This window comes from Dipteris shenzhenensis, chromosome 19, assembly GCF_047967505.1.
Source record: "Dipteris shenzhenensis isolate YYH24624 ecotype China chromosome 19, Dip_SZ_1.0, whole genome shotgun sequence".
Taxonomy (NCBI): Eukaryota; Viridiplantae; Streptophyta; class Polypodiopsida; order Gleicheniales; family Dipteridaceae; genus Dipteris; species Dipteris shenzhenensis.
In genome coordinates this window covers 24,906,869-24,932,735 of record NC_141614.1, presented here as the reverse complement: position 1 = coordinate 24,932,735, position 25,867 = coordinate 24,906,869, and positions in this window count along the sequence as shown.

Here is a 25,867-nt window from a genome sequence, read left to right as displayed (position 1 = left end):
GCCCTTAGGTGTGTTATCTGACCAAGTACTTATTCGATGGGTGTGCCTCTTTGAGAACATTTCAATACCACCTAGGTTGAGGCGTACGAAAAGTGTTGTGCCCATCGGATATCCTTTGCATGGTCGATCGAGCATTAAATACTATTTTTGCTCTAGTGTCATGCACATCCATAAAAAAAACACGCTGCTAGGTATGTTATCCAATCAAGCACTTATGGGATGGGCGTACCCCTTTGCATGTAAGTCGATTCCACCTAGTTGAAGGTGTGTGCAAAGTATTGTGCCCATCGGATATCCTTTGCATTGTCGATCAAGCATAAAACACCGTTTTTGCCTTAGTGTCATGCACAACCATGAAAAAACACGGCCGTAGGTGTGTTATTAAAACAAGTACTTATCGGATGGGGGATCCACTTTGCACGCAAGTCCGTTTCAACTACGTTGAGGTGTGTGCAAAGTATTGCCACCATCGGATGTGATTTGCATGGTAGATCACGCATTATACACCGTTTTTTCCCTACTGGTATGCACATCCGCAAAAAAACACGCCCTTAGGTGTGTTATCTGACCAAGTACTTATCGGATGGGTGTGCGTCTTTGAGAACATTTCAATAAAACCTAGGTTGAGGCGTACGAAAAGTGTTGTGCCCATTGGATATCCTTTGCATGGTCGATCGAGCATTAAATACTAATTTTGCTCTGGTGTCATGCACATCCGTAAAAAACACGCTGCTAGGTATGTTATCTGATCAAGCACTTATGGGATGGGCGTGCCACTTTGCATGTAAGTCAATTCCACCTAGGTAAAGGTATGTGCAAAGTATGGTGCCCATCGGATATGCTTTGCATTGTCGATCAAGCATAAAACACCATTTTTGCCTTAGTGTCATGCACAACCATATAAAAACACAGCCGTACGTGTGTTATTCAAAGAAGTACTTATCGGATGGGGGCTCCACTTTGAACGCAAGTCCGTTTTAACTACCTTGAGGTGCATGAAAAGTATTGTCACCATCGGGTATGATTTGCATGGTCGATCACACATTATACACCATTTTTTCCCTAGTGGTATGCACATCTGCAAAAAAACACGCCTTCAACTAGATGTGTTATTCAAATAAGTACTTATCAGATGGGGGCTCCACTTTGCACGCAAGTCCGTTTCAACTACATTGAGGTGCGTGCAAAGTGTTGTCACAATCGGATATGCTTTGCATGGTCGATCACTGATTATACACTATTTTTTCCCTAGTGATATGCACATCCGCAAAAAAACACGCCCTTAGGTTTGTTATCTGACCAAGTACTTATCGGATGGGTGTGCCTCTTTGAGAACATTTCAATATTACCAAGCTTGAGGTGTAGGAAAAGTATTGTGCCCATTGGATATGCTTTGCATGGTCGATCGAGCATTAAATACCATTTTTACCTTATTGTCATGCACATCTGTAAAAAACGCGTTGCTAGGTGTGTTATCCGATCAAGTACTTATGGGATGGGTGTGCCACTTTGCATGTAAGTCAATTCCATCTAGTTGAAGGTGTGTGCAAAGTATTGTGCCCATCGAATATGCTTTGCATTGTCGACCAAGCGTAAAACACCATTTTTGCCTTTGTGTCATGCACAACCATATAAAAACACGGCCGTAGGTGTGTTATTCAAATAAGTAGTTATCGGATGGGGGCTCCACTTTGCACCCAAGTCCGTTTCAACTACATTGAGGTGTGTGCAATGTATTATCACCATCGGATATGATTTCCATTGTCGATCACGCATTATACACCGTTTTTCCCCTAATGGTACGCACATCCGCAAAAAAACACGCCCTTAGGTGTGTTATCTGACCAAGTACTTATCGGATGGGTGTGCCTCTTTGAGAATGTTAGGGGCAAAAGCAGCACAGTAAAGAGGAGCTAGGGGGGGAGTCCTTAGATCATTAGTCCTTAGATTATTATTAATACGTTGTATCTAGTTTATTAATGAGATATGAAAAGACGGAAGGTCTAGGGGCAGGCGGAGAACTGAATAGGCACGGCAACCGTGAAGGAGTTATGTGTGCCGGTTAGATAAGAGAGAAGAGAGCGATCATTCAGAGAGATCAATTGAGGCTCATTGATGAGGATCGGAGCAAGGATCAGTGCTATGTATCAGAGAGTACGGTGTTGTACTGCTCGGAGAAATGTTATACAGAGATTCTATTACATCTGCCTTATTGTTTTATCATGAATGATTCTGTCGATCACTGTTCTACTCTATGAATTTTCATACGCAGTTCTGAAGTACGATTACGCATGTAAATCTGTCGCAGTAGTGCGTTTCGAGTTAGTCTTCAGAGTAGAGAGGGCTAACACTTTGGCGACCACGGAAGATTTCCATGTTCGTCGCGGTGGATTCCCCCGGAGAGGTTGGATGCTCCCCATCTGTAACACTCTGATTCCTCGGTGCGAGGCCTAGCGCATGAATGACGCTGGGAGTGAGCCAGGGGGAACATCGCGCTCTCCGGAACGGCCTCGGGAGCCTGCAACTCCAGTATCGGCACGTACAACCCGCGAGGAACGGCATGACCGATATGTGGCTCAACGTGATCTTCTCTTCGGCTTCTTCACGGATAGTGAGAGTAGTAGCCGCTCTGACACACCTCCGCTGATCCCAGGAGAGGAAGGTCCAGTCGTTTCCGGTGTTCAAGAGGAAGGCGACTCCTCCGGACGCAGTAGCCCGTTCGATTTAACAGGTACTCCTCCGGAAGACGAAGCGTCACCGTTGCGGAATTCCCCACCACCGAGTCCCAGGAGACGGGAGGGTGGTGTGCCTGCAGGAAGCGGAGCCCCAGGTCCGTCACCAGATCCCGGTAGGGGAGGTGGAGGCGGTGGCGGCGGAGGCGGGGGTGGAGTTCCGGCGGTAAGCAGCGCGGCTATTCCACCACTGGTATCCAGGATGACGGTGAAGTACCCCAAGTTTTCGGGACGGGATAAGGAGGATGCGGATGCACATATCCTGTCATTTGAGATGGCATGGATGGTGAATACGGCTCCACCAGTGCAGGCGACAGATCTTATGAAGATGGCGACTTTCATCCCGACACTGCAGAAGCAGGCGGCAGTATGGATCGCGCAATATGGAGCTACCCATTTTGCCACGTTTGATCTACTGCGGGATGCCTTTTTGCTCCGGTTTCGGGAGGACAAGACCCGTGTTCATGTCCTGGCCAAACTGGGGAAACTGGAACAGAAGAACCAAGAAGTGGAGGCGTATGCGGCCAGGTTTCGGTCGTTGATCCGCCGCCTCGATGCAGCAACTACTCCAGCAGTCCCCATCCAAAATGCTTACTTCATGGAGGGGCTGAATAAAGGATTGAAAAGGTCCCTGGCATCGTTGGATCTGGAAGCTCTTTCATTGGAAGAAGTTGTCCAAGCAGCGGTGAGGGCGGAACAAGTCCTGTTTACTTCCAAGGGAAGGAAAGGAAAAGTGAAGTATGAGGAGGCTGAGGGAGACTCCGATACTGATACTGAGGAGGAGTCGGATCAGTCGGATGAGGAGGAGGACAAACGTTCCATGAGGCGGAAGGCTGGAAAAGCGGCAGGGAAGTCATTTCCGGAAGGATCTGCTGCCGGAGCCAAAAGCCGGGATAGTGGAATAGGGTCCTCTTCAAAAGTTCGCAAGGATACTTGGTGTAATCGGTGCCGGAATGCCGGACACTTAGCAGAGGAATGCGGTTTGAATGAGCGGTGGTGTGCGATTTGCCAAACAGCGACGCATACCACGGAGATCTGCCGCTATAACGCACGAATAGCCCCGACACCAGCGGTGGCGGCGGTAGTTGCGGCACCAGCCGCAGCACCAGCCGCGGTACCAGCCGCACCGGCGAAAAGACCTTGGCGGCCGAGAACGGCTGGAACAGGTGCAGATGAACCAGCAGGGGAACGGACGTTCCTATGTTTTTATTGCAATCAACCCGGACATCGAAAGGTAGATTGCGAATTATTCAAGCGCCACAAGGCGAAAAGGGAAGCAACCCGGGGATCCGGAGAAGGCAAGTCCGCACCAGCAGTGAACGCGGTTCTGATTATCGAATGCGATGATGACAGTCCGCAACAGGATAGCAAGGAGCCTAGTCCGCAGTTCGAAGAAGTACCGGAAGTCCCGGCGGGTGTCCCTGTTGAAGACAACGTGGGAGGAAGGGCGAGCGGAGATGTGCTCGTGGTCACACGTTCCCAGGAAAAGGTGCGGGACTACAAGGCCCCGCAAGAGAAGGGGCGACCCCCGGCGTTGGATTGGCAGGCACTTTTTGCAGCTGAAAGAACACGTCGCGGTGGTGCAACAGCAGTGTGACGATGCAAGATCTCAGCTGTTGGCACTCAAGCTCGCCCGGAAAGAAGAGCACCAGCAACATGAAGTTGAGGTGAAGAGCCTCATGGCCGATTTGCTGCAGCTCCGAGCTACTACGCCAGACCCCTCAACAGGTGCCCAAACCAAGGAATTGGGGCGGGTAATGAAACGACTGGATAGTGTGGCGAAGAAAGCAGATCGCACTATGCGGGTAACCGATCTCGAACTCGCTTTATCTGAAAAGACCCGACTGCATGCCGAGGAGCTACAACAGCTGCGGAGAACGAGTCATGTTGAGAGAGCAGCTCTGTTGGTTGACCTGCGGACGGCATGCCGCTATATTCATCGGATGGCGGCAGTAGCTCAGCAGGCGGGGGCGGCGGCACCACCTTTCTATGGACAGCTCCAAATTTTTGTGGATGCCCATGCTCTCAACCCGCAGCAGCTACCTTTACTTCGACCGGCGCAAGCGGCTCCGGCAGTACCAGTACCGGCGCCGGCGGCTCCAGCAGTTCCAGCAGTTCCGGTGGCAGCGGTAGCAGCGGCGGCGGCGGACGATGACGGTGGCGACGTCGAGGATGAACCGTAGCGGAGAACCGGTGGGTTCGGATGCGGATCCAGAATCCGATTCCCCGGGAGTGCCAAGTGTTAGGGGCAAAAGCAGCACAGTAAAGAGGAGCTAGGGGGGGAGTCCTTAGATCATTAGTCCTTAGATTATTATTAATACGTTGTATCTAGTTTATTAATGAGATATGAAAAGACGGAAGGTCTAGGGGCAGGCGGAGAACTGAATAGGCACGGCAACCGTGAAGGAGTTATGTGTGCCGGTTAGATAAGAGAGAAGAGAGCGATCATTCAGAGAGATCAATTGAGGCTCATTGATGAGGATCGGAGCAAGGATCAGTGCTATGTATCAGAGAGTACGGTGTTGTACTGCTCGGAGAAATGTTATACAGAGATTCTATTACATCTGCCTTATTGTTTTATCATGAATGATTCTGTCGATCACTGTTCTACTCTATGAATTTTCATACGCAGTTCTGAAGTACGATTACGCATGTAAATCTGTCGCAGTAGTGCGTTTCGAGTTAGTCTTCAGAGTAGAGAGGGCTAACAGAGAACATTTCAATACCACCTAGGTTGAGGTGTACGAAAAGTGTTGTGCCCATCGAATATACTTTGCATGGTCGATCGAGCATCAAATACTATTTTTGCTCTAGTGTCATGCACATCGGTAAAAAAACACGCTGCTAGGTATGTGATCCGATCAAGCACTTATGGGATGGGTGTGCCACTTTGCATGTAAGTCAATTCCACCTAGTTGAAGGTGTGTGCAGAGTATTGTGCCCATTGGATATGTTTTGCATTGTCGATCAAGCATAAAACACCGTTGTTGCCTTAGTGTCATGCACAACCATGAAAAAACACGGTCCTAGGTGTGTTATTCAAACAACTACTTATCGGATGGGGGCTCCAATTTGCACTCAAGTCTATTTCAACTACGTTGAGGTGCGTGAGAAGTATTGTCACCATCGGATATGATTTGCATGGTTGATCACGCATTATACACCGTTTTTTCCCTAGTGGTATGCACATCCGCAAAAAAACACGCCCTTAGGTGTGTTATCTGACGAAGTACTTATCGGATGGGTGTGCCTCTTTGAGAACATTTCAATACCACCTAGGTTGAGGCATACAAAAACTGTTGTGCCCAAGTGATATCCTTTGCATGGTCGATCGAGCATTAAATACTATTTTTGCTCTAGTGTCATGCACATCCGTAAAAAAACACGCTGCTAGGTATGTTATCCGATCAAGCACTTATGGGATGGGCGTGCCACTTTGCATGTAAGCGAATTCCACCTAGTTGAAGGTGTGGGCAAAGTATTGTACCCATTAGATATGCTTTGCATTGTCGATCAAGCATAAAACACCGTTTTTGCCTTAGTCTCATGCACAACCATGAAAAAACACGGTCCTAGGTGTGTTATTCAACCAAGTACTTATCGTATGGGGGCTCTACTTTGCACGCAAGTCCGTTTCAACTATGTTAAGGTGTGTGCAAAGCATTGTCACTATCGGATGTGATTTGCATGGTATATCACACATTATACACCGTTTTTTCCCTAGTGGTATGCACATCCGCAAAAAAACACATCCTTAGGTGTGTTATCTGACCAAGTACTTATCGGATGGGTGTGCCTCTTTGAGAACATTATTTCAATTCAACATAGGTTGAGGCGTACAAAAAGTGTTGTGCCCATTGGATATCATTTGCATGGTGGATCGAGCATTAAATACTATTTTTGCTCTAGTGTCATGCACATCCGTAAAAAACACGCTGCTAGGTATGTTATCCGATCAAGAACATATGGGATGGGCGTGCCACTTTGCATGTAAGTCAATTCCACCTATTTGAATATGTGTGCAAAGTATTGTGCCCATCGGATATGCTTTGCATTGTCGATCAAGCATAAAACACCGTTTTTGCCTTGGTGTCATGCACAACCATATAAAAACACGGCCGTAGGTGTGTTATTCAAAGAAGTACTTATCAGATGGGGGCTCCAGTTTGAACGCAAGTCCATTTCAACTACTTTGAGGTGCGTGAAAAGTATTTTCACCATCAGATATGATTTGCATCGTCGATCACGCATTATACACCGTTTTTTCCCTAGCGGTATGCACATCCGCAAAAGAACCCGCCCTTAGGTGTGTTATCTGACCAAGTACTTATCAGATGGGTGTGCCTCTTTGAGAACATTTCAATACCACCTAGGTTGAGGCGTACAAAAAGTGTTGTGCCCATCGGATATCCCTTGCATGGTCGATCGAGCATTAAATACTATTTTTGCTCTAGTGTCATGCACATCCGTAAAAAAACACGCTACTAGGTATGTTATCCGATCAAGCACTTATGGGATGGGCGTGCCACATTGCATGTAAGTCAATTCCACCTAGTTGAAGGTGTGTGCAAAGTATTGTGCCCATCGGATATGCTTTGCACTGTCGATCAAGCATAAAACACTGTTTTTGCCTTAGTGTCATGCACAACCATGAAAAAACACGGTCCTAGGTGTGTTATTCAAACAAGTACTTATCCGATGGGGTCTCCACTTTGCACGCAAATCTCTTTCAACTACGTTGAGGTGGGTGCAAAGTATTGTCACCATCGAATATGATTTGCATGGTAGATCACACATTATACACCGTTTTTTCCCTAGTGGTATGCACATCCGCAAAAAAACACGCCCTTAGGTGTGTTATCTGACCAAGTACTTATCGGATGGGTGTGCCTCTTTCAGAACATTTTAATACCACCTTGGTTAAGACATATGAAAAGTGTTGTGCCCATCGGATATCCTTTTCATGGTCGATCAAGCAGTAAATACTATTTTTGCTCTAGTGTCATGCACATCCGGAAAAAAACACGCTGCTAGGTATGTTATCCGATCAAGCATTTATGGGATGGGTGTGCCACTTTGCATGTAAGTCAATTCCACCTAGGTGAAGCTGTGTGCATAGTATTGTGCCCATCGGATATGCTTTGCATTGTCGATCAAGCATAAAACACCGTTTTTGCCTTAGTGTCATGCACAACCATGAAAAAACACGGTCCTAGGTGTGTTATTCAAACAAGTACTTATCGGATGGGGGCTCCACTTTGTACGCAAGTTTGTTTCAACTAATTTGAGGTGCGTGCAAAGTATTGTCACCATCGAATATGATTTGCATGGTCGATCACGCATTATACACCGTTTTTTCCCTAGCGGTATGCACATCCGTAAAAAAACACGCCCTTAGGTGTGTTATCTGACCAAGTACTTATCGGATGGGTGTGCCTCTTTGAGAACACTTCAATACCAGCTAGGTTGAGGTATACAAAAGTGTTGTGCCCATCGGATATCCTTTGCATGGTCGATCAAGCATGAAATACTATTTTTGCTGGTGTCATGCACATCCGTAAAAAACACGCTGCTAGGTATGTTATCCGATCAAGCATTTATGGGATGGGCATGCCACTTTGCATGTAAGGCAATTCCACCTATTTGAAGGTGTGTGCATGGTATTGTCCCCATCGGACAGGCTTTGCATTGTCGATCAAGCATAAAATACCGTTTAAGACTTAGTGTCATACACAACCATGAAAAAACACGGTCCTAGGTGTGTTATTCAAACAAGTACTTATCGGATGGGGGCTCCACTTTGCACGCAAGTTTGTTTCAACTACATTGAGGTGTGTGCAAAGTATTGTCACCATCTAATATGATTTTCATGGTCGATCACGCATTAGACACCATTTTTTCCCTAGTGGTATGCACATCCGCAAAAAAACATGCCCTTAGGTGTGTTATCTGACCAAGTACTTATCGGATGGGTGTGCCTCTTTGAAAACATTTCAATACCAGCTAGGTTGAGGCGTACGAAAAGTGTTGTGCCTATCGGATATCCTTTGCATGGTCGATCAAGCATTAAATACTATTTTTGCTCTAGTGTCATGCACATCCGTAAAAAAACACGCTGCTAGGTATGTTATGCGATCAAGCATTTATGGGATGGGTGTGCCACTTTGCATGTAAGTCAATGCCACCTAGTTGAAGGTGTGTGCAAAGTATTGTGCCCATCGGATATGCTTTGCATTGTCGATCAAGCATAAAACACCATTTTTGACTTGGTGTCATGCACAACTAGGAAAAAAAACGGTCCTAGGTGTGTTATTCAAACAAGTACTTATCGGATGAGGGCTCCACTTTGCACGCAAGTCCGTTTCAACTACGTTGATCTGCGTGCAAAGTATTGTCACCATCGGATATGATTTGCATGGTAGATCACGCATTATAATCCGTTTTTTCCCTAGTGGTATGCACATCCGCAAAAAAACATGCCCTTAGGTGTGTTATCTGACCAAGTAATTATCGGATGGGTGTGCCTCTTTGAGAACATTTCAATACCACCTAGGTTGAGGTGTACGAAAAGTGTTGTGCCCATCGGATATCCTTTGCATGGTCGATTGAGCATTAAATACTATTTTTGCTCTAGTGTCATGCACATCCGTAAAAAAACATGCAGCTAGGTATGTTATCCGATCAAGCACTTATGGGATGGGCGTGCCACTTTGCATGTAAGTGAATTCCACCTAATTGAAGGTGTGTGCAAACTATTGTGCCCATCGGATATGCTTTGCATTGTCGATCTGAAAGCATAAAACACCGTTTTTGCCTTAGTGTCATGCACAACCATGAAAAAACACGGTCCTAGGTGTGTTATTCAAAAAAGTACTTATCGGATGGGGGCTCCACTTTTCACGCAAGTCCGTTTCAACTACATTGAGGTGGGTGCAAAGTATTGTCACCATCAGATATGATTTGCATGGTAGATCACGGATTATACAGTTTTTTCCCTAGTGGTATGCACATTTGCAAGAAAAAACGCCCTTAGGTGTGTTATCGGATGGGTGTGCATCTTTGATAACATTTCAATACCACCTAGGTTGAGGCATACGAAAAGTGTTGTGCCCATTCGATATCCTTTGCATGGTCAATCGAGCATTAAATACTATTTTTGCTCTAGTGTCATGCACATCCGTAAAAAAAGAAGCTGCTAGGTATGTTATCCGATCAAGCACTTATGGGATGTGTGTGCCACTTTGCATGTAAGTCAATTCCACCTAGTTGAAGGTGTGTGAAAAGTATTGTCCCCATCGGATATGCTTTGCATTGTCGATCAAGCATAAAACATCGTTTAAGCCTTAGTGTCATGCACAACCATGAAAAAACATGCTCCTAGGTGTGTTATTCAAACAAGTACTTATCGGACGGGGGCTCCACTTTGCACGTAAGTTCGTTTCAACTACATTGAGGTGTATGCAAAGTATTGTCATCATAGAATATGATTTGCATGGTCGATCACGCATTATACACCGTTTTTTCCCTAGTGGTATGCACATCCGCAAAAAAACACGCCCTTAGGTGTGTTATCTGACCAAGTACTTAACGGATGGGTGTGCCTCTTTGAGAAAATTTCAATACCAGCTAGGTTGAGGCGTACGAAAAGTGTTGTGCCCATCGAATATCCTTTGCATGGTCGATCAAGCATTAAATACTATTTTTGCTCCAGTGTCATGCACATCCGTAAAAAAACACGCTGCTAGGTATGTTATGCGATCAATCATTTATGGGATGGGCGTGCCACTTTGCATGTAAGTCAATTCCACCTAGTTGAAGGTGTGTGGAAAGTATTGTCCCCATCGGATATGCTTTGCATTGTCGATCAAGCATAAAACATCATTTTTGTCTTAGTGTCATGCACAACCATGAAAAAGCACGGTCCTAGGTGTGTTATTCAAACAAGTTCTTATCGAATGGGGGCTCCACTTTGCACGCAAGTCTGTTTCAACTACTTTGAGGTGCGTGCAAAGTATTGTCACCATCGGATATGATTTGCATGGTAGATCACGCATTATACACCGTTTTTTCCCTACTGGTATGCACATCCGTAAAAAAACATGCCGTTAGGTGTGTTATCTGACCAAGTACTTATCGGATGGGTGTGCCTCTTTGAGAACATTTCAATACCACCTAGGTTGAGGTGTAAGAAAAGTGTTGTGCCCATCGGATATCCTTTGCATGGTCGATTGAGCATTAAATACTATTTTTGCTCTAGTGTCATGCACATCCGTAAAAAAACACGCAGCTAGGTATGTTATCCGATCAAGCACTTATGGGATGGGCGTGCCACTTTGCATGTAAGTGAATTCCACCTAATTGAAGGTGTGTGCAAAGTATTGTGCCCATAGGATATGCTTTGCATTGTCGATCAAGCATAAAACACCGTTTTTGCCTTAGTCTCATGCACAACCATGAAAAAACACGGTCCTAGGTGTGTTATTCAAACAAGTACTTATCAGATGGGGGCTCCACTTTGCTTGCAAGTCCGTTTCAACTACATTGAGGTGGCTGCAAGGTATTGTCACCATCAGATATGATTTTCATGGTAGATCACGCATTATACACCGTTTTTTCCCTAGTGGTATGCACATCTGCAAAAAAACACGCCCTTAGGTATGTTAACTGACCAAGTACTTATCGGATGGTTGTGCCTCTTTGAAAACATTTCAATACCACCTAGGTTGAGGTGTAGAAAAAGTGTTGTGCCCATTGGATATCCTTTGCATGGTCAATCGAGCATTAAATACTATTTTTGCTCTAGTGTCATGCACATCCGTAAAAAAATACGCTGCTAGGTATGTTATCCGATCAAGCACTTATGGGATGTGTGTGCCACTTTGCATGTAAGTTAATTCCACCTAGTTGAATGTGTGTGAAAAGTATTGTCCCCATCGTATATGCTTTGCATTGTCGATCAAGCATAAAACACCGTTTAAGCCTTAGTGTCATGCACAACCATGAAAAAACACGGTCCTAGGTGTGTTATTTAAACAAGTACTTATCGGATGAGGGCTCCACTTTGCACGCAAGTTTGTTTCAACTACATTGAGGTGTGTGCAAAGTATTGTCATCATCGAATATGATTTGCATGGTCGATCACGCATTATACACTGTTTTTTCCCCAGTTGTATGCACGTCCGCAGAAAAACACGCCCTTAGGTGTGTTATTTGATAAAGTACTTATCGGATGGGTGTGCCTCTTTCAGAACATTTCAATACCACCTAGTTTGAGGCGTACGAAAAGTGTTGTGCCCATCGGATATCCTTTGCATGGTCGATCAAGCATTAAATACTATTTTTGCTCTAGTGTGATGCACATCTGTAAAAAAACACGCTGCTAGGTATGTTATGCGATCAAGCATTTATGAGATGGGCGTGCCACTTTGCATGTAAGTCAATTCCACATAGTTGAAGGTATGTGAGAAGTATTGCGCCCATCGAATATGCTTTGCATTGTCGATCAAGCATAAAACACCATTTTTGTCTTAGTGTCATGCACAACCATGAAAAAACACGGTCCTAGGTGTGTTATTCAAACAAGTTCTTATCGGATGGGGGCTCCACTTTGCACGCAAGTCCGTTTCAACTACTTTGAGGTGCGTGCAAATTATTGTCACCATCGGATATGATTTGCATGGTAGATCACGCATTATACACCGTTTTTTCCCTAGTGGTATGCACATCCGCAAAAAAACACGCCCTTAGGTGTGTTATCTGACCAAGTACTTATCGGATGGGTGTGCCTCTTTGAGAAAATTTCAATACCACCTAGGTTGAGGCGTACGAAAAGTGTTTTGCCCATCAGATATCCTTTGCATGGTCGATTGAGCATTAAATACTATTTTTGCTCTAGTGTCATGCACATCCGTAAAAAAACACGCAGCTAGGTATGTTATCCGATCAAGCACTTATGGGATGGGCGTGCCACTTTGCATGTAAGTGAATTCCACCTAATTGAAGGTGTGTGCAAAGTATTGTGCCCATCGGATATGCTTTGCATTGTCGATCAAGCATAAAACACCGTTTTTGCCTTAGTGTCATGCACAACCATGAAAAAACACGGTCCTAGGTGTGTTATTCAAACAAGTACTTATCGGATGGGGGCTCGAGTTTGCACGCAAGTCCATTTCAAATACATTGAGGTGGGTGCAAAGTATTGTCACCATAGGATATGATTTGCATGGTAGATCACGCATTATACACCGTTTTTTCCCGAGTGGTATGCACATCCGCAAAAAACACGCCCTTAGGTGTGTTATTTGACCAAGTACTTATGGGATGGGTGTGCCTCTTTGAGAACATTTCAATACCTCCTAGGTTGAGGCGTACGAAAAGTGGTGTGCCCAAGTGATATCCTTTGCATTTCAATCGAACATTTCAATGCCACCTAGGTTGAGGCGTATGAAAAGTGTTGTGCCCATCGGATATGCTTTGCATGGTCGATCGAGCATTAAATACTATTTTTCCTCTAGTGTCATGCACATCGGTAAAAAAACACGCTGCTAGGTATGTTATCCGATCAAGCACTTATGGGATGTGTGTGCCACTTTGCATGTAAGTCAATTCCACCTAGTTGAAGGTGTGTGCAAAGTATTGTGCCCATCGGATATGCTTTGCATTGTAGATCAAGCATAAAACACCATTTTTGCCTTAGTGTCATGCACAACCATATAAAAACACAGCCGTACGTGTGTTATTCAAAGAAGTACTTATCGGATGGGGGCTCCACTTTGAACGCAAGTCCGTTTCAACTACCTTGAGGTGCATGAAAAGTATTGTCACCATCGGATATGATTTGCATGGTCGATCATGCATTATACACCATTTTTTCCCTAGTGGTATGCACATCCGCAAAAAAACACGCCCTTAGGTGTGTTATCTGACCAAGTACTTATCAGATGGGTCTGCCTCTTTGAGAACATTTCAATACCACCTAGATTGAGGCGTACGAAATGTGTTGTGCCTATCGGATATCCTTTGCATGGTCGATCGAGGTTGCATGGTGGATCACGCATTATACACCGTTTTTTCCCTAGTGGTATGCACATCCGCAAAAAAACACGCCCTTAGGTGTGTTATCTGACCACTTTACTTATCGGATGGGTGTGCCTCTTTGAGAACATTTCAATGCCACCTAGGTTGAGGCGTATGAAAAGTGTTGTGCCCATCGGATATCCTTTGCATGGTCGATCGAACATTCAATACTATTTTTGCTCTAGTGTCATGCACATCAGTAAAAAAACATGCTGCTAGGTATGTCATGCGATCAAGCACTTATGGGATGGGCGTGCCACTTTGAATGTAGGTCAATTCCACCTAGTTGAAGGTGTGTGCAAAGTATTGTGCCCATCGGATATTCTTTGCATTGTGGATCAAGCATAAAACACCGTTTTTGCCTTAGTGTCATGCACAACCATATAAAAACACGGGAGCAGGTGTGTTATTCAAATAATTACTTATCGGATGGGGGCTCCACTTTGCACGCAAGTCCGTTTCAACTACCTTGAGGTGCGTGCAAAGTATTGTCACCATCGGATATGATTTGCATGGTCGATCACGCATTATACACCGTTTTTTCCCGAGTGGTATGCACATCCGCAAAAAACACGCCCTTAGGTGTGTTATTTGACCAAGTACTTATGGGATGGGTGTGCCTCTTTGAGAACATTTCAATACCACCTAGGTTGAGGCGTGCGAAAAGTGTTGTGCCCATCAGATATCCTTTGCATTGTCGATCAAGCATAAAACACCGTTTCTGCATTAGTGTCATGCACAACCATGAGAAAACACGGTCCTAGGTGTGTTATTCAAACAAGTACTTATCGGATGGGGGCTCCACTTTGCACGCAAGTCCCTTGCAACTACGTTGAGGTGTGTGAAATGTATTGTCACCATCGGATATGATTTGCATGGTAGATCATGCATTATACACCGTTTTTTCCGTAGTGGTATGCACATCTGTTAAAAAACATGCCCTTAGGTGTGTTATCTGACCAAGTACTTATCGGATGGGTGTGCCTCTTTGAGAACATTTCAATACCACCTAGGTTGAGGCGTACGAAAAGTGTTGTGCCCATTGGATATCCTTTGCATGGTGGATCGAGCATTAAATACTATTTTTGCTCTAGTGTCATGCACATCCGTTAAAAAACACGCTGCTGGGTATGTTATCCGATCAAGAACTTATGGGATGGGTGTGCCACTTTGCATGTAAGTCAATTCCACCTAGTTGAAGGTGTGTACAAAGTATTGTGCCCATCGGATATGCTTTGCATTGTCGATCAAGCATAAAACACCGTTTTTGCCTTAGTGTCATGCACAACCATGAAAAAACATGGTCCTAGGTGTGTTATTCAAATAAGTACTTATCGGATGGGGGCTCCACTCTGCACGCAAGTCCTTTTCAATTACCTTGAGGTGTGTGCAAAGTATTGTCACCATCGGATATGCTTTGCATGGTCGATCACGCATTATATTCCATTTTTGCCCTAGTGATATGCACATCCGCAAAAAAACACGCCCTTAGGTGTGTTATCTAACCAAGTACTTATCGGATGGGCATGCCTCTTTGAGAACATTTCAATACCACCTAGGTTGAGGTGTATGAAAAGTGTTGTGCCCATCGGATATCCTTTGCATGGTCGATCGAGCTTTAAATACTATTTTTGCTCTGGTGTCATGCACATCCGTAAAAAAACACGCTGCTAGGTATGTTAGCCCATCAAGCACTTATGGGATGGGCGTGCCACTTTGCATGTAAGTCAATTCCACCTAGTTGAAGGTATGTGCAAAGTATTGTGCCCATCGAATATGCTTTGCATTGTTGAACAAGCATTAAACACTATTTTGGCCTTAGTGTCATGCACAATCGTCAAAAAACGCGGTCTTAGATGTGTTATTCGACTAAGTACTTATGGGATGGGCACGCCACTTTGCATGAAAGTCAATAATACCTAGGTTTAGACGTGTGAAAAGTAGTGTGATGATCGCATATGCATTGCATTGTGGATTAAGCATAAATCAGCGTTTTTGCCTTAGTGTCATGGACAACAACCAATAAAAAACATGGTCCTAGGTGTGATCTTCTAAAAAGTACTTATTGAATGGGTGTTCCACTTTGCATGGAATACCATACCATCACTTTTGAGGCACGTACAAAGTATTGTGCCCATCGGACATGCTTTACATGGTAGATTGAGTATTAAATACCATTCTTGGCCTTGGTGTCATGTACAACGGTCAAAAAATACGATCGTAGGTGTACTTTTCAAACAAGTACTTATCGGATGGGGATGCCACTTTGCACACAAGTCAATAATGCCTAGGTTGAGGAACGTGCAAAGTCTTGTGTCCATTGGATATGCTTTGCATAGTCGATCTCACATGATACACCATTTTGTTCCTAGTGTTATGCACAATCGTCATGAAATACGTTTGGAGGTGTGTTATCCGAACAGGTACTTATGGGATGGGTGCACCACTTTGTATGCAAGTCAATAAGACCTAGGTTGAGGAGTGTACAAAGTTTTGTGCCCATCGGAGAAATGTAGATGCGATAATATTAGAAAATTCTCGGTATGTGTATATGTGTGTGTGTGTGTGGCAAACAGTTTTGATACAACAAAGTAAACACCTAGTGCACAAATTATGCACTTCATACCTTGAGTAAATAAGCTTGTTGATGAGGATAAATATGCCCTTGAATAAAAGCAGAGTTGATGGGGAAGGGGGAAGGGCGCGGGGGGGAAAGGGGGCAAGGGGAAGGGGGGGGCTGGCGGCCGCGGCCGCCAGTCCTTGGGAAGGGGGGGTGGAGGGGGAAGGGGGTGGGACGGGGGGAAAGGGGGTTAGGGGGGCGGGCTGGTGGCCACGGCCGCCAGTCCTGGGGAAGGGGGGGGTGGAGGGGGAAGGGGGTGGGACGGGGGGAAAGGGGGTTTGGGGGGGTGGGCTGGCGGCCGCGGCCGCCAGCCTTGGTGAAGGGGGGAAGGGGGGATGGAGGGGGAAGGGCGTGGCACGGGGAGAGCAGAGGGGGAGCAGGAGGGGGAGAGGGAAGGGGGGGGCCAGAGGGAGAAGGGGGGGGAGGGAGGGAGCGAAAGGGGAGGCGAGGGGGGGAGGGGTTTTGGCGGCGGAGGGAGGGGAGGGGAGGGGCGGGGAGGCAGGAGGGAGGGGTACGGAAGGAGAGAGAGGACAGAGAGAGGGAGAGGAGAAGAGGGAGCAGAAGGAGATAGAGGGGAGAGGAGGGAGGGGAGTGAGAGAGAGAGTGAGGGGAGGGAGAGAGAAAGAGAGAGAGAGAGTGTGGGGGGAAGGTATGGGGGAGAGAGAGAGAGTGAGGGAGAGAGAAACAAGGGAGTAAAGGGAAAGAGGTCGAATTCTTACAAGAGGAGCAAGAGCGACAAATAAGATTTGACTTACGAGAAGAATGAAAGGGACGTACGAGAAGAAAGTATCAAGAAGAATGTTGAATACAAATTTGAATTCAAAAGGAACGTACGAGAAGAATGTTGAACACAAATTTGAATTCTAATTTAAAATGAATTCAAATTTCCCTCTCTTTTTTGAAAATTCAAATTTATGCCTTTTCTTTCCATTCATTCATTCTAACTCTCTCCTCATTTCATTGAAGCAACCAAGAGCGGAAGAGAAAGGATAAGCAGAGCCTTACTTATTTCACTTTTTCCAGGTACTTGCATTCTTTTTCATGGTCTTGTAATTTTTTTTCTTTACTTACAATTCTTTTTCAATTAGTTTCTTGTTAAAGTTTTTGAGTTCTATTTCTTAAAATTCGTCTTGTAATTCTTTTTCTTTGCTTACAATTCTTTTTCAATTAGTTTATTGTTAAAGTTTTTGAGGAGGGGGGTCTTTTAGAAGGCATTACAATTCTTTTTAAATTAGTTTCTTATTTGAGTTTTTGAGTTCTATTTTAATAAGTTTTTTATTTATATTTGAGTTTGTAAATTTGAGAAATGAGAGAATAGGGAGGGAGAGAAAGAGAGAGGAGAGAGGAGAGAGGGAAAGAGAGAATTTAAGAGAGAGAAGAGGGGCTCTTGGCGGCTGTGGCCGCCAAAGGGAGAGAGAGAATGAGAAATGAGAGGAGTAGGGAGGGAGAGAAAGAGAGAGAGGAGAGAGAGAGAGAGAGAGAGAGAGAGAGAGAGAGAGAGAGAGAGAGAGAGAGAGATTCACAGGGAGAAGAGGGGCTCCTTAAATGAGAGAGAAGAGTAGGGAGGGAAAGAAAGAGAGAGGAGAGAGGGGGAGAGAGATTAAGAGAGAGAAGAGAGGGAGAGAGAGAGAGAAGAGAAGGGAGAGAGATTAAGAGAGAGAAGAGAGAGAGAGAGAGAGAGAAGAGAGAAGGGAGAGAGAAAGAGAGAGAGGGAGAGAGAGAGAGAGAGAGAGAGAAGAGAGGGAGAGAGAGAGAGAAGAGTCGAGGGAGAGAGAAAGAGAGAGAGGGAGAGAGAGAGAGAGAGAGAGAGATAGAGAGAGAGAGAGAGAGAGAGAGAGAGAGAGAAGAGAGGAGGGAGACTTAGGTAGAGAGAGATAAAGAGAGAGGGAGAGAGAATGAAACTTCTAGCAGCCCTGGCCGCCAAGAGAGGGAGGTGTAGAGAGAGAGAGAGAGAGAGAGAGAGAGAGAGAGAGTTCTCGTGACCGTGGCCGCCAAGGGAGGGAGGGAGGAAGGCTGAGAGAGATTAAGAGAGAGAATTCAGAGAGAGAGAGAGAGACATAGAGAGGGAAAGAATAACAAATCCTAGCGGCCAAGAGGATAGAGGTAGAGAGGTAGAGAGGGTAACAGAGAGAGAGAGGGAGAGAGAGAGAAGAGGAGAGAGAGAGAGAGAGAGAGAGAGAGAGAGAGAGAGAGAGAGAAAGTAAAGAGAGTTTTATATATTTACATGTTTTATATTATACTTTTAAAAAATTATAAAAGAGTGAATTTATGGTTTGTTTTGAAGGTGAGATAATATTTATATATATATTCATCTTTTGAATGTTAACTTTTCTTTAGATACTTGTTCTTCATTTATCTCACATGCAGGTTTAGCCTCTACATCAAAACCCCTTCTTTTGCATATTTAAGCCTCTTAAACCCCAACACATTAAAATGAACACAGAAAAAGAAATTATTTATTGCTTTTCTTCGCTTCGACGGTTGGTTTAGCATAGTTTAGCATAGATTAGATTGCCTTAGAGGAGAGATAATGCTCCAAGTTGCCAATTGAAGCCATGCTCAAATTTTTCTAATTAGTTCCTAATCGTTGTCGGTTCCTTCGCTCACATGCGGTTTATGTGAAGATAGTGGGAGAGAGGGAAGGAGTCTCACTTGAGGCTTTCTCACAAGCACAATGGGGGAATACACACAAAGGTGGAGGCTGAAAACAGTTTTCCTCTTCTTAGTTGTGAAAGCCAAAAGAACTCAAGTACAAAGAAAATAGAAGAACCCTATATGTGGGTCTCAAACCAAACTCAACTAGCTAAGGTGGCATACTAACTGAGCCACGAACTAGTGTAGATAAGGATAGCTGTCATCTAGCTATTATTCGTGGGCAGTGTACCAACCGCATCTGTAGCTAACAAGTCAGTGGCATAAATGCACAATGGTCACCCTGGCATATTGCGAGTGGAGCTCGATATCTCAATAGTTTAACACTCATAACATGCTATTAAATAAGACCTTTTACCATTTACCAAGAAGTTTATCAGTGGCCAGATTGCATGAGCAAATATCAGTGGACAAATTACATGTCATGGGACATATTGGAGCTTGATGATTATTGGTTATTTTTATTGCATTTGTATAAATATTTAAGCTCCTTTATTGTCATAAAAACCCTTGTAAAGCCTTCTATGCTATTTTTTACATTTATTGTCATATGAAGCGCCTTGTAATAAACCCGACCATCCCGACCATTCACTATTTAACGAGTATCAGTGGGATGCACAAGTGGATATCATGTGGGCTGCATAAGTGGATATCAGTTGGACAGTTCTTCGTGGGTAGATTGCATCAGATGGGTATCAGTGCACATATATCAATGGATGGACAGATTACATGTCATCACGAAGATTGAAGCTTTATGACTAGAGGGCAAATCAATGGATGGACAGATTACATGTCTTCACATTTGTACAAATATTTAAGCCTTGTAAAGCCTTCTAGGCTATTTCTCACATTTATTGCCATGAAGCCTTGTAAAGCCTTTTGGGCTATTTTCCACATTTATTGTATCAAGGGTTGTATATTGTACTTTACTTGTATGTATCTAAATTCTTCATTATCTTTCCTTGTAGGATTATGGAGCAATCAATTAATGTGGTGGCTATCCTAAATGACTCTGAGATTAGAGAATGGGTTTCTGATGTCACTTTGAATTTCAAAGGAAAGGAATATAGCCCCAATGGCTTTGCTAGGTGGACTCGATATCACATGGGCAAAAGAGCTTGGTTTCTTCATCAAAAGGAAAAGAAACTCTTTCTACTTATGTCAAAAAGGGAGTTCAATGGTGTTGAAGATCCATGGGATGCTACTTTCTTCAAAAAGGATATGACTTCAAGCCTTGTGGTAGGCATAATGATAGAGCCAAAAGAGACCTTTGTGGATATTTTTACAAAGAGTTCAGATCCTGAAGTTGGTGGTATTCATATTGTTGTGTCAAGGAGAGACTCAAAGACCTTTGTGATGCCTCCTCCTCAACCATCAAAGTTTCCAGAGCTGCAAAGTGCATTGGAGACTCTTTCATATACTTGGGAGCAATTTCCTAGTGTGGTGGCAAAAAGGATGCATGCAAAGATAATGTTAGAGTACTTTCAGGATGCAGAATATGCTCCTCATATTCAAGGATCTTCACATGAAGGAGATCAAAAAGCTCAGACTTCGATGCAGGGACAAGAAGAACAGGCACACTGTCACAAACATGTAGAACATGAGCGCAAACTTATAGAGCAAGAAATGGTGGATGTAATTAAGGATGATGAAACACAAGCCTTGAGTGCACGGGAATTAAAAAAAAATGAAGAAGATCAAGGTCGATCCATTGTAGTTATGCTAGAAGCTCTTGCTAGCAAACCACGACGTGAAATGCAAAAGGCTAGTACTGCAAGAGCCACGGTTCCAAGCAGTAAAAAAAGACATCGTCCCACTGTAGAGAGAGATAATGTGGATGAAAAATGGTTAAAAGAAGAGAAAGATGAAGAAGACTCAGAACCCGAGGCTGAAGATGATCAGGATGAACTCACATCAATCAAAAATCTTAATCTGCGTCTTAATGAAGCAGTTATAGATGATGATGTGGGATATATCTGGGGTTAAAGGACATGGTTTGTGAATGCCAAAGATGTGGAAGCTGCAGGTCTCTTTACTAATAGTCGAAGCCTTGATATATCCTATGCAATGCAAATATACGAGGCTTTGAGAGATGGTAAGAAACCTGTGGCAAGCAATGTGGTCTTGCGCCCAATAATGTTTTGTCCAACCAAAAATAGTTTTCTGGATCAAATAACATTTACAGGGCCTACACATTTCGAGGAAACCTTCAGTCGATTCTTTAAAGACACTCTTAAAAATATTCCACATGAACAAGGCGAAGAGGCACAAGGTGAGAATATGCTAAAGGTAGCAAAGAAGGAATTCCTTTTTCATTGCAGATTTCAGCCCATTGATGGTCAACATTGGGCTTATGCTTGTAATCAAATCGCAAGGGAAGCAATTTTTCTCAAAAGACTCACTACAGAACAATTTGCAAAGATAAGTTCATTCCATTATTATCTTGCAACAATCTGTATATTCAAGCATGAGATCAAGTATTTGATTGAGTCCAAAAGACTTAATCATTATGTCCATGGAAAGCGTAAGATATCCTCAACATCAGAGGTCTTACAGAAGGCAAGGGTTATATGGACAACACTTGGTTCTCCAAATCCTGATTTGAATCGAAAGGTCACAAAACCAGACGCCGACACACTCACGAACTTCTATACTTCTTTGAGTGCAGTTGTGCCTAGGGGAACTTAAGAGCGAGAAGAAAGTATGACAAGCCTGAAGGTGGTGAGGGACAGATATGCTGACTACACTTCTATCATATTTCGTCCTGTTGAAGTGTTCAATGAGATGCTTGAAACGTGCATTGCTTGTGAGCGTGGATAGTTGACCTATGAAGCTCCTTTATTTATCTCCGGAAAGTCAAAGGTAATGGATAAGAAGGAATTGACGGCAAGGATGTGGAGGCCTATAAAGTACTTACCTAACAAGTATGCATCCATGGTAGCACAAAAAATTTTAAAGAAAGAATGGTTTTTTGGGAAAAAAGACAAAGACCACTGCATGGAAGAATGCATCAATGTACAGGTGAGGCGTGATGCAGTGCATAGTGCCATTAAGTATTTGCTATCAGAGAAACAAATTCCACTTACTCATTGTAACATTGACTATAATGTGGTAAAGCATATAGCTTCTTTGTCAACACCCAAGGTAAAGCTATGGGCAAACAGGTGGATTAAAAAGGATGAAGATGGGTCAGAAATAGTAACGTCTTATATGAGAAAAGAAATCCCACAACAGGTGGTTGCATATGTGGAAAGATTAATCAACGAGATAAGGATGCCGGCAGATATGCACCAGAGCTTTCAATTCAATGTAGAGGTTATGGCAGAGTCTGAAAAGCTTGTGAACTTCAGGGGAGTCTCAGAAGATGACTTCTTCAAGAATGAGTCAGCATGGGTAAGCCACAACTATTCTTTATCAATGAAGTTTCTAGCGATGATATCCATAACTTCATTGATAGAATAGTATATACCACCATTAGCAAAGTGGCAATTTGCAACATTGTCATTTTTGTTGATAAAAAAGACAAAGAAGCCATGCAGGTTACTCTAGAGCGAGCATATTCATCAGATTTGAAGATCTATAGTGGTGTTTATGCAGCAAAGAGAGGCAAAAGAGAATGTGGCATAGCGATTCAATCTCTTGAATCATTCTTTTTGTGTATGCGGAGTCCCAACCCTGATCACTCCTTACAAAAGAACATAAGAGGGAATTCAAATAATTTGAGATTGATGCTAGAAGAGCAAGATATTCCCAGGTCCATACATTATCAAAAAAACAACTATGGAAGTCCTGCAAAAAGTGGGAGTCTCTTGCTTACCATGATGGAGAATTTGCTACCGGCAGGTTGGGAGGTCACCTTGTGCAGGATGGGATATTTATTTGAGGATCTCCTCAGAAAAGGCAACTCCACAAATATTATTGAAAATAAGCATTTCATGGCTTATTTTCAGCTTCAAGCAGATCTAACCACAGGCTATGAAAAAGAGATAGACCACAAGGACACCGATGACATGGATGATTACCTTGAAGATCATAATGTCCCAGTTGATGATGATGAAAAGATGGACTTACATGACCCGTTCAGAGAGAGGTTGGTGGATGAAGACAAACATGATGATGCCTTCTTTGATAATTATGGCTCGCAGGGTTATGAAAAAAGGCCACTACGACAATACTTAGCGGTATGAACTCTCTATTTCTCAACTAAATACAATTTTTTAAATAAGATTTAAATTTAAAGATAATGAATCTAATCTCTCATATTTGTGTACATGCAATAGAGGGAGAAGAAATGGATGAAGTCAATACGGAGGCACTCCCTTCTACTTCAACAATGCAACCACGTCTAAATTTGATTGAAGAATCCCATGAGCACAAGAGCTTTAAAGACACCATGGAAAAGCAGAATGACCCCAAACATACAATACAAGCTATGACAGAGATCGATTCTGCAAATTTAGTTGCATTGGATAAAATGGAGAGCTCATTTGAAGTTAGGATCGTTTTGAAACGAGAACCTCAGTATTTGAGCTTTGGTAGAGAGGAGGTTTCAATCCTCTCCAATCCTTTAAAAGAGGTTAATGACAATGTTATCTTGTACATTCTCAGGTAACGTTTGTTTATTTGTTGCTACTTCAATGAGCTAACATTTGTTTATTTATTCACAGTGTAGTTATATATCAGTTTCCTAGTGCAAAATGCAAATCAATTCTATGAGCTAACGTTTGTTTATTTCTTGGTGCAGTGTAGTTATTTCTCAGCTTCCTAGTGCAGTGCAGCATCGTGTCTACATGCTCGATGCTCTCCTTTCTTCTATTCTTAGCTCTCCTCAAAATACTATAGAAGATGTTTGTACCTGGTGCGAGTCATATTAATGCCTTATCATGAGGCGTAAGTATCAACTCTAACCTTATTTTTACTATTTCTTTGGCAAGTTTGTGTAAAACAATAATAATTTTTATTCTGGTCGTGTAGCTCACATTGGAGTCTGATCGTCAGTCTGATCGTCTGGGACCTTGAACTCAACCGTTTATGGTTTGTGAATTCAATGGAAGGCTATCATGCCAACTCCCCAAGGTAATTATTCTCTTAATATTTTTGATACTTTCTTATTTTGTATCTTATGATCATGACATATTAATATATTTAATATGTCATGATGGACAGTGCTGCATATCGGCTAGTATCTACTGTCAGAACCACCACGGAGCAACAAGATCAAGTAGAATTCAAAAGACGTCTGCCAGTGGAGCAAAAAGATGGGCACAGTTGTGGGTGGAGAGTTGCCTACAACTGCATGTTGTTTCTTAGAGAGATTTTTGATTTGGAGTTACCAGTCAAAATGGAATCATATACAGAAGCCGATCTGCTAGCATTTCGGGCTGATAGTATTCAGCGTCTAATTACTACCATTGGGAAACAACTTGAAAATATGACTACATTACAGCATGTATAAAACCTTGTCTTTATACTTGTATGCTTGTTCAAGCCTTTAATTGGGATGTGTAAATCTCATAACTTTTTTATATTTTCTTCCAAGAGGAGAAGAGACTGAGTGTATTGAAAGCATGCTATCTTTATACTTCTATGATTATTTAAACCTTTATTTTTATTTGGGATGTGTAAATCTCATAACTTTTTAAATTTTTCCTCCAAGAGGAGAAGAGACTCACTCTAATGAAAGCATGTATGAAACCTTACTTTTTAAATTTTTTCTCCAATCGGAGGAGAGACTCACTCTAATGAAAGCATGTATGAAACCTTATCTGCTTGTTTAAGCCTTTATTTGGAATGTGTACATCGCATAACTTTTTTATATTTTTATAGCAGAAGGAGGATGTAGAAGACATAGCAAGTGAAGAAGAATACGATGTAGACTACTCTCTCAATAAGATGAGTCATGAAAATATGAATCTATTGGAGCAGATTGGAAGTTCATTCACCGCTATGTTGTTAATTCGACAACAATCTCATTTTTTTTAATTTGGTGAAGAAGAGATTTCAATCCTCTTGAATCCTAAGAAAGAGGTTAATGTCAAAGTCATTACAACCATCCTCAGGTTTGATGTAGCCTTTTCCTTGGCTTTATACTTTGCTTATTTTGATTAAACCCAAGAAGCTAATATTTTTTTTTAAATATAGTAATGTTATAGCAAATTTTCCGCAAAATATACAAAGCGTTTCATATATGCTCGATCCTCGTATTTCGGAAGTGCTTAGCAACAAAGAAGAAACCATAGAGGATGTTTGCAAGTGGTTGAAGCACGTTCCTATGAATGACGCACGAGTTATTTTTACAGCATATTATGAGAAGTAAGCATCAAATCCTACTTGTTTTTTCTATTGCATTGCTAGATTTGTCTCAAACACAGTAATTATTCTTTATTGATAATGCAACTCACATTGGAGTCTAGTAGTCGTGGACATCCTTGCAAAGAAGTGCTTCTTTGCCAACTCAATGACATCCATCCATGGCACTGTGTTAGAGTAAGTATAGACTATACTTGTTGTCACTTCTTGAAATGTAGATTGATATGCAATGCACATATTCACTGTTGTTATATGTTTTGATGTGCAGATCAGCTCGAAAGTTAGAAGGTGCTATCGACATACTAATGCAGCAATGTGACTTGGCACAACAAATAGAGTATATAACATGTCAGGTATCACATCAAGAGAATAGCTACATCTATAATTGTGGATGGAGGGTGGGCTACAATTGCTTTTTGGTACTTGGTCAAATTTTTGAGATACAAAATGACACCACACTGTCAACATATACGGATTT